This window comes from Cetorhinus maximus, chromosome 22, assembly GCF_964194155.1.
Source record: "Cetorhinus maximus chromosome 22, sCetMax3.hap1.1, whole genome shotgun sequence".
In the NCBI taxonomy this organism is placed as follows: Eukaryota; Metazoa; Chordata; class Chondrichthyes; order Lamniformes; family Cetorhinidae; genus Cetorhinus; species Cetorhinus maximus.
In genome coordinates this window covers 31,272,857-31,283,725 of record NC_135900.1, presented here as the reverse complement: position 1 = coordinate 31,283,725, position 10,869 = coordinate 31,272,857, and positions in this window count along the sequence as shown.

Here is a 10,869-nt window from a genome sequence, read left to right as displayed (position 1 = left end):
TTCCTGTTGGCCCTGCACCCCTTGTGCCTGCGCCTCTCCTCCCAAAGGTGGCTCCCCTGGAGGCTGAATGTGTACTCCTGGCCTCCTCCCCCTTCTGGCCCTCCCTTCCCCTCAGAGGAGGTGCCTCCAATTCCCATTCCCAGGCTAAGGGAAGGCTTCCTGAAACCTGTAGGCCTCAAAAAGGATCTTCACTGTAGAGTGCTGACCTGAAGGTTGTGAGTCCTATCCAAGCAGCTATGAGTTTTATGAGTTTTAAAGCATTTCTGCTCACACAGGCAAGTATCAGTAACTTTCCAAATTAAATATTTGACAGAGCACACCTACCCCTCTTATCCCGCCCGTGGATGAGGTTTATACAAATGTTTGCTACCCGCCTGCCCGTTACACCCGTGCGACAAGCTGAAGATCGCACGGGCCCCGAAAAATCGCCATCAATTGCTGCCTCAAGTGCTTTAAGTGGCCCGTTAATTAATGGTGGGTGAGCATCGGAGATCATCGCCCGCCCACCGAAATATCGCTATGGCGCGCGGTAACGTCGGGACGCTCATCCGAAGTCGCCGTGCATCATTTTACGCGTTGGCGTGCGGGTCCCGCAAAATCCCCAAAGATTTTGAACTGGTCGAAGGAGCAAAAATACCACAATGTAATACAAGAAAAATGCCCTGCAAAACTTCCCATCATCTGACCTGAGAACAGCTGAGGTCCCTTTTATATATTGCTGCAAACAGCTACCCCTTGACTTGTGCCACCCATGGTTTGGGAGCAGGATAAGCAACTAGTAATGGCAATATGGATGGAGACAAGAATGACATTGGGATCTTCACAACATATTAAGCCTGAACTGCATAATTCATTAGGTGCCCACCTATTTCCAGCAGGAGCTCCCAAAAATCAGAATGGGCACCCAACAAGCAGGGTTAATCCCTCTTGATTTTGGTCCTGTGCCTGACCTCACTATGTCTATTTACCATGATCAGTATTCAATGTCAGAGCTGGGCTACATTAACTCAATGTGACAGAGAACTAAAGATGCGATCTGCTTACAGAAACTGTGGTCAAGCTGTTTACATTAGCAACAGGTATTGGCAAAAACCTGAACTTTTATTTATTTGGTTTCTGATGAGATAATGCTATGTTGTAGCAAGTGAACAGGGAGAGAAAGAAAATTGCTTAAGGATGAATTGCTTGGCGGATCGAGGCAATCCTGCAGATTTTGGCTTTAGCAAGTTGTTTTCTTTTGCAGGTAAAGCATTGACAGTAGCAGGTTTATGGTCAGTTACAGGTACTTCAATCGCACCTGAGACATCAAGAGCTTTACAGCAAAGTAAATAAACATTCTTGCTTTGAATATGATATGAATGCATTTCTGTATCCTATTGCCATGTGAGAGAAAAAGAGAGAGAGAGAGCGAGTATGACACACAGAACCACAGAGAGAAAGATAGAGACTGTGCACAGTAAAAAAGTGAGACTGAATAGGATAATTTGACCTAAGAAGGTTAGGGTTGAAAAGGCTACTGACAGGTCTACTGGTTCATGGGAATGAATAAGCAAAATTCAATTTTTATTGTATGATATGCCAATATTTTCTCATGTGCTTTTTGGATTACATTCCATGATTCTATCCACTTTCCTTTTCTACTACACCACTTTCCAAGCTCATCTCATCTATGAGGCACATTTCCTGTTTCTTTGATCCCATTCCCCAATAACCCCACTTCCTTTCATTGCAGCCATGCTAGATGGCATTGTGAATGGTTTCTTCTCAACTCCCTCTCACATTTGCCATCAACTAGCACCCCTTCTTCAATCTTCCTTTCATTTCCAAAATCATTGAACGTGTTGTTGCCGCCCAAATCTGTACTCATGTTTTACATAGCTCTCCAGTTGAATTTTTCTATCAGGTTGTTGCCCTTGTCACAACACTGATACAGCCCTAAACAAGGCCATAAACTACATTCACTGTAATTGTGACGGTGATACATTATCCTTGTTTGTTTTCTCCACAACCTTTGACATGTCAACCATGCCATCCTCCTCAAACATTTCTCCTATGTTGTCCAGCACAAAGGAATTACCCACACTTGATTCCACTCTTATTGTGTTCAATTGTAACTGAAGCATCTTCCCCATCACTTCTGGAGTCTATCCAGGAATCCTTGGTTTCCATCTCCTTCTCATCTACATGTAGCCCCTTGGTGAGACCATTTACAAGCATAGGATCAGCTTCCACATGCATGCTGATGTCACCCAGCTTTACGTCTCCACTCACCTTTCTCCATCCCTCCATTCCCTGTGTCGGAAGACTGTCCACCCAACATCCAGTCTTCTTTAATCCACAATGTCCCTCTGTTGGATTTTTATTAGATTAGGGTCCAGGAAGAATAGAGTGTAAGAGATACTGGTATCAGATTTTTTCACCTTGTGCTAACAAATCTTATAGATTATGAAGCCAACACCCCTCAAAAAAAGAAATGCTTTTCCACACTGATTGATTCTATTGAGTTCTGTTCTCTGGCTCACGCTGAGCTTCAAATGGGTGAGCTTTGATAAATAAAGAATTTCATTTTACTCAGCTTGTATTCAGAGTTAGATTACTGAGTAACTGAGATTTATAATCTGAGCAATCATGGTACTTCATTATCAACCTTAGCTGTGGTCTAGTTCAGTGCCAGCTCATGGACTGCAAACTATGGATCATAGACCATGGCATCATGACCCAACTGTCACAGTCTTCAATATATCACAGATTTTATCTCACAAAATGATATCTAAATCTATTTTTGCTAAGGATACTTTACAGGCAAATCCTTAAGAATTGATTATGCTGAAGTAACATTTTAACTATAAAGTTACAATTAAACTTTTGAAATGGAATAATTGCATTTGTAAAATATGTAAAATTGTTGAATTGTTTTTTAACACCTATATAGTAAATTAATAGATTAAAGGTTTACAGAAACAAACAAAGGACAATGGCAGTAAGCATGTGAGAAAAATGAACATATTTTTAAATCTCCTGATAAAAAAGAAATAGAACACAAGAAATAGGAGCAGAGGTAGATCATACGGCCTGTCGAGCCTGTTCCACCGTTCAATGCGATCATGGCTGATCTTGGCCTTCAACTCCACTTTCCTGCCGCTCCCCATGTCCCTTGATTCCCTGAGAGACCAAAAATCAACTATCCCAGCCTTAAATGATTTCAACCTTGGATCATCCACAACTCTCTGGGGTGGAGAATTCCAAAGATTCCTAACCCTTTGAGTGAAGTAATTTCTCCTCATCTGAGTGCTAAATGTTTGGCCTCTTTTCCTGTCACTGTGCCTCCATGTTTTGGATTCCCCAGCCAGCGGAAACAATCTCTCAGAGTTTACCCTATTAAGCCTCTTCAGAATTTTGTAGATTTCAATGAGATCACCTCTCATTCGTCTAAACTACAGAAAACCTGGGCCCAATTTACTCAGCCTCCCATCATAGGACAACCCCCTCATCCCAGGAGCCGAGTTAGTGAACCTTCATTGTGCCGCCTCCAATGCAAATATATCCTTTCTTAAATGTGGAGGCCAAAACTGCACACAGTATTCCAGATGTGGTGTCACCCAAACCCTGCACAAATGTAGCAAGGCTTCTTTATTCCTGAGCTCCAATCCCCTTGCAATAAAGGCCAACATGTCATTTGTCCTCTTAATTGCTTGCTGTACCCGCACGCTAACTTTCTGGCCTGAATTTTCCGGTTGGCGGGGGGGCGGAGCAGGTGTGGGCGCAGGCAGGCGTGGACCGATCACCCAACACGTTCAGGTCCGCGCCGCCATTTTACACTGGCGGGCCAATTAAGGTCCGCCCAGCGTATTTCTCAATTCCAAAGGATAGAGGGAGTGGGCGGGCGGCGGTGGGTGTGCACAGAACACCGGGTCCAATGGAGACCCGGCAGCCTGTTTAAATGAAGGCCTGGCAGCCTTTTCTAGGCTGCTCACAATGGCAAGTGCAAGGCCACAGTAGAGGGCTTCTGGTGAGCAGGCCAGGCTGGAGGGTAGGGAAGCAGGACAGGCCAGGCTGGAGGGTAGGGCAGTGGAGCAGGCCAGGCTGGAGGGTAGGGTAGCGGGACAGGCCAGGCTGGAGGGTAGGGCGGTGTGCCCTTCGTTTCTTGGATGATTGCCTTGCTGTCCTCCTTGAGGAGGTGGCAGCACAGCGCGAGGTGCTGGTTCCCCAGGATGGGAGGAGGAGGTCCCCCCCACATGATGAAACGTGCCTGGGAGGAAGTGGTGGCATGGTACCGCACCTGGATCCAGTGTCGCAAGTGCTTCAACAACTTGTTGCACTCTGGCAGGGTGAATGCCTTGTTGGCATTGGGCATTTAACCCAGCAGGTCGGCTTACCCCCTGCTGCCCCCCCACCCCGCTGCTTCCACCTTCTCCCCCCCCCACAAAGTGTGTGTGACATGACTGCATTGAATCATTGACGGCATGTGTCCTTCGCTGGCTGGGCCAGCAAATATCGCCCATGCTGAGGTCACCCTGGAAGGGTGGTGAAGAGATGTGTTTTGCCCCCACAGCATGTGTTACACTGAGCCCCACATATGACTGGTGTGGGGGCAACCTGGCGGAGCTGCACCTAGGCGCTGTGATAGAACCCCAGGACATGTCCCAGTCAGGGTGATGAGATGCTGGAGGGGAGCTTCAAGGTGTCGTGGCAACGAACCATCTGCCGCGCTCTGCGCTCCACGTGCTTGCGCCTCCGTGCTATGGAAGGATATACCGTGTGGTTCCTAATGTGATGTAGGCAGCATGTGGCCAAGGGGGTGGGGTGATGGGGACAGGCCTAGCATCTTTGTGTGAGTGTTCGGCAGCAGCGGGGTGAGGAGGCACTGGAGCCCTGCAATGTCCCACTCTGGTTGGGGTGGGCCGTGCGCGAACAGAGTCCATGTGCAATTTGCACTAACCAATGCTCTTCTCCAGTTTTCAGGAGAAGAATGCTCATAACGGGTCAGAGCGTGCGAGGACTGGCAGTGGCCAGGTGCAGATTGCCATTCTCAGCCGCTTCGAGCAGGAGGCCCTGGATCTGGAGAGGCACCATGCGCCCAGGTCCACTGGTGTCAGTGAGGCTGGGGTGCCACGACCAGGTATTTATGCCCAACAGTGAGGTCAGCATTGTTCTCCCAACAGCCGTAGCAGTGCTGAATGTTAAATGATTTAATTTTGCAACATGGCTTGGCCATTGGTTATGGAAGGATGAGCGCATAATGATCTGGGGGACAGGGATGCACATTGACATTGTCTCCACGTTAACTGATCCAATGTCCTTGTTCTTCCTTTCAGCATCATCGGAGCAGAGCCGGGAGGAGGAGCAGCAGAGGACCCCTCTCACACCTGAGAGGCCTGAAGTCTCACCAGTGTCACATCATCTCTGCCAGGCAGGGACCAGCGCAGATACTAACACCTCGGTGGGAATTCGAACAATGGCTAGTGTCCCGGGGCACAGCGGTGAGGGCACTTCACAGTCGCTGGAGGAGCTGGCAGAGACAGAGAGTGCCCAAGGTGCCAGCAGTCAGAGGACTGCAGGGGACCAGGCACATGCTCAGTCGGTGCCTGATGATGGGCCTCTGGAGTCGTCCACGACGCAACAGGTGCAGGAAATGCGGCCGGGCATGCGGGAGCATCTGGGGGAGATACATGAGGCTATGATTGGCTTGGTGTCTGAGGTGGAGGAGTCCACGCGGACGCTTGCTGAAGCAATGAGCCACGTGTCCGAATGCCATGGGTCCTCCTTGCCATGCGACTCTCATGGAGAGCATACTCCAGGAGACCTGTCAGGGCTTCCTGGGGATGCGCTCTGACCAGCAAGCCCTCACATCGGCATTGACCTCAGATAGTCAATGCCAATGTGGGAGATGGTGAGGGCATCAAGATTCCCAGCTTGGTGCCCATCCATCCACGGCGAGCAGAGAGGTCCGAAGCGACCTCACGTCGGTGCAGCAGCTGCCTGTTGTCTCTGCGGGCACCCCTCAGGGCGCTCCGGATGAGGGCGGCAGCTCCTCCGCCCCTCTCCCAGTGACTGTATCATCCGGTGAGGCTGCGACAACTGGGGAGATACCAGCTGTGGAATTGGCTGCTCCCTCCCAGGTGGGGCCAGCACTGGCTCCACGGGCCAGAGGACGACTGCCGAGGTCATCGAGGTCAACAGGACAGCAGAGTCAGCAGGCTGTCTCAGATGCCACTCCCAGCAATGGGGCTGCACCAAGACGTAGCACCCGGAAACGAAAGCATAAGGCACCTTAGACACACCACGGGTTTATCACTGGTGCTTTTGTGTTGGCCCGAGATGAGACCCTTATGATTTTATTTCTATTGTGTATTTTTTGTAAGAAGTTGCTTTGCTTGATACGTTAAATTCAGATATGTCACCATGGCTGAGGGTGCCTCTTTTCTTCTGCATGTGTATGGTTTCCAAAACCGTAATGAGTGCTGTGTTGGACATTCGGCTTTATTAACAAGGCCCTTAGTTACTGTTGCTAACCTGGAAGATTTTGCACTTAGGTGCTGAGCATCAAGCCGACAGCCCAGGCTTGTCCTGTGGACCATCTGTGGTGTGCTAGCTGAAGGTTCGTTGGATTAAAACTTCCCGGGTGTCCCTGTCTCCGTGGAGTATGCCCGGGTCAGCGTCTACCCCGTCAGCATTTCCCTGTGCATGCTCATCCTCGGACTCACTGCTGGACTCATCGTGTGCAGCCGCAGCCACTGCATTGATGTCTTTATCATCCACTGCGTCCCCCCTTTCCAGCGCAAGATTGTGGAGAGTGCAGCATGCAACCACTATCACCGAGACACGATCTGGGGGGGTACTGGAGTGCGCCCCCTGAGCGATCCAGGCATCGGAAGCGCATCTTGAGAAGATCGATGGTTTTCTCCACCACAGCCCTTGTGGCTCCTATTGTACCGCTGCTCAGCTTCTGTTCCTGGATGGTGGAGAGGCTTCATGAGCCACCTTCTGAAGAGATAGCCCTTGTCACCCACCAGCCATCCATCCAGCCGGGCTGGAGCACTGAAGAGCCCCGGCACCTGGGAGTGTCTGAGGATGTAGGCGTCATGGGAGCTGCCTGGGTACCTTGCACAGACTTGCAGAATCAGCATCCTGTGATCACACACTATCTGTACGTTCATGGAGTGGAAGCCCTTCCTGTTGACAAAGGCATCGGGCTCACCTGCTGGCGCCTTGATGGCCACATGTGTGCAGCCTATTGCACCCTGGACGCAGGGGGAAGCCAGCAATCACCACGAAACCTCTGGCTCACTGTGTCTGGCTTGCCTGGTCCCAACGGAAGTAGATGAAGGTCAATGCATGCCTGAACAGAGCGTTTGTAACCTGCTTGATACAAGTGTTTGGGAGCTGATTGGGAGACACCTCAAAGATCACCCATCGATCCCTGGAAGGAGCCAGAGGCAAAGAGGTCAAGGGCAGCAGTGACCTTTAGAGCCACTGGCATGGGGTGTCCACCCACACAATTCACAGAGATCTCAGGCCCAATCATCTGACAGATAGAGTTGACTGTCTCCCTTGAGAGATGGAGCTTCCTTTGGCACTGTGCCTCAGACATATTGAGGTAGCTGCTTCGCTGTCTGTATACCCTGGCAGCAGGGTAATGGCATCTTCTACAGCACCTTCCACCTTGGACTTCCTCTTGGCCCTGCACCCTGCACCTGATCTCCCAAAGGTGGCTCCCCTGGAGGCTGAATTCGCACTCCTGGCCTCCTCCCACTTCTAGTCGTCCCTTCCTCCTCAGAAGAGATGCCTCCAGTGGACAGTTCAGCTCCCATTCCCAGGTTAAGGGAAGGCTTCCTGAAACCTGCAGGCCCAGAAAGGATTCCTCACTGCAGAATGCTGACCTGAAGGCTAAGAGTCCAGAAAAAGCAGCCGGTATGCATTTTGAAGTACTGCAGATCACACAGGCAAGTTTGAAAAATTTTCAAACATAAATACTTGACTGTGCACACTCACGACCCCAGTGAGCCCTCTTATCCCGCCCATGGATGAGGTTAATACAAATGTGTCCTACCCGCCTGCCCGTTGCACCTGTGCACCGACCCGAAGATTACACGGGCGCCAAAAAAAATCAGCGTCGATTGAACACTCAAGAGCCTTAAGTGGCCCGTTAATTAAAGGCAGGCGCACGTTGGACATCATCGAGTGCCTGCCTAGTGAAATATCGCGATGGCGCGTGGTGACGTCGGGACGCTCGCCCGACATCACTGATTATCATTTTAAACACGGATGTGCAGGGCCCGCTCCCACATGACAATGGTAAAATTCTGCCCTCTGTGTTCCTTTACAAGCATACCCAAGTCCCTTTGATCATCAGCACTAAAATGTTTCACACCTTTTAAAAAATATTCTACTTTTCTATTCTTACCACCAAAGTGCATAAATTTACACTTCCTATATTATACCCCATCTTCTGTCTTGTTATCCACTCACTTAACCTGCCTATATCTCTTTGCAGCCTCTCTGTGTCCTCCCCACAGCTTACCTTTCCACCCAGCTTGCTATCATCAGCAAACTTAGATACATTATTCTCTGTCTCTTCATCTAAGTCATTAATATAGATTGTAATAGCTGAGGCCGCAGAGCTGATCACTGCAGCATTCCTCTATTCACTGCCTGCCAACTTGAAAAAGCCCCATTTGTCCCATCTCTCTACTTTCTGTCTGTTAACATATCCTCTATCTATGCTAATATATTACCCTCAACTCCATGAGCCATTATCTTGCCTATTCACCTTTTGTGTGGCGCCTTATCGATTGCCTTTAGGAAATCCAGGTATACTACATTTACTGATTTCCCTTTATCTAACGTACTAGTTACATCCTTAAAAAGCTCTAATAAATTTGTCAAACAGGATTCCCCTTTAGTAAAACCATGTTGACTTGTTCTAACCATACTATGCTTTCCTAAGTGCATTGTTAAGATTTCCTTAAGAATAGATTCCAGCATTTTCTCAACAGCTGATGTTTTCTCCTGTCTCTGCTTCTAAGGGACAAACATTTACATTAGCTACTCCCTTCCTTTTTATATACTTATAAAAGATCTTACAATCCAGCTCTAGATTTCTGGCTAGTTTATTCCCATATGCTATGTTTCCTTTTATTAAGTTTTTGGTGGCCCTTTGCTGGTTCCTAAAACACTCTCAATCCTCAGGCTTGCTACTGTTTTTGCAACATTGTAAGCCTCTTTTAATCTAATACTATCCTTAATTTCCTGAGTGAGCCACAGATACGACTTTCTTGCTGAGCCTTTGTCTTTCAGTGGAATGTATTTTTGCTAACCTTTTGAATTTGTTCTTCAAATGCTCCCCACTATTCGTTTACCTCCATATGTTTTAGTCTATTTAACCAATTAACCTTAGCTAGTTCTCCCTCATGCCTATGTAACTGGCTTTTTTTTAAGTTTATGCTCTTTGTTTGTGATTGGAGTATCTCACTTTCAAACATAACATGGAATTCATTGGTATTATGATCACTATTTCTCAGTGGATCTTTTACTATGACATTACTAATTAACCCTGCTTCATTACACAATACTAGATCCAAGAAAGTTTTATCCCTAGTTGGTTCCACAGTGTATTGCTCCAAGAAACTGTCACAAAGACATTCTGCAAATGGTTCTTAAAAGAAGGGCATTAGAGATGGGCAATAAATGCTGGCCTTGTCAGTAATGCTTACATCCCATGAACAAATAAAAAAATCAGTTGCTTCTGACTCCAAAGTTAAATTAAATGAAATTCTAGAATGCCTATTTAAAATTTAAAGTTATTATAGAATTAACTCTAACTTTAGTTTTAGTTTCATCTTGGAACCTCAAATTTTATTTTGCTTATAAACTTCAGCAGATGTTCTTTTATTCCTAACTTTTAGAGATTTTAATTTCAGTCTTAGAGCACTCAACCAAAAATTTAATTTTACCTTTACAGCTTTTTATTATAATCTTTTTTAGGAATATTTTCAAAATTTATGTTGCAACATGTCATAATTGTTTGATTCTCACACAATCCACAATATCATAATAAATGTTAAGAAATAATAAACTATCACCTTCAATTTCCAACATTCCAAAAGTTGAGGACTTCAGACCAGTGCTCTGGTCCTAGAAATCATATGAAATTTGTGGATCTAGTATTGTGTAATGAAGCAGGGTTAATTAGTAATGTCATAGTAAAAGATCCACTGAGAAATAGTGATCATAATACCAATGAATTCCATGTTATGTTTGAAAGTGAGATACTCCAATCACAAACAAAGAGCATAAACTTAAAAAAAAGCCAGTTACATAGGCATGAGGGAGAACTAGCTAAGGTTTGTTTTAGATGTGTTTTTTATATCTCAAATATTAGATTTAATCATCATAATTGGTTAATTAATGTATTTAATTGATGAAAATACAATAATTTTAATCTTTGTTTTCCTCCTTACTACGGTTGACAACAGCAAGACTGCTTATATCCACTATGATTTGTCCTGAACCAATTGTTTTCCTTGGTTTGGCATTTCTATGATTCACATAGCTCAAGATTACCCAGATCACACAGCATTAGCTTTGTGACCAAATTAACAATTGTGTCTTTATTTTACATCATTTTAAATAGTAACTCCATGTTAAAAATGACATCAAGCAGTTTTGTCTCTGGTGTGACCTTCTAAAATTGTTTTCATCCTTTAGCAATGTTCCTTATTCTGTGGATGGTCAACCTGTGTCACTTGTTGCAGTGCAAACAGCCTTTGTCGCTCTTTGATTTGATTTGATTCTCTTTATTCTTATGTTCACCTGAGAGGGCAGGTGGGGCCTTTGTTTAACATCTCCTTTGAAAGATGGCACCTCTGA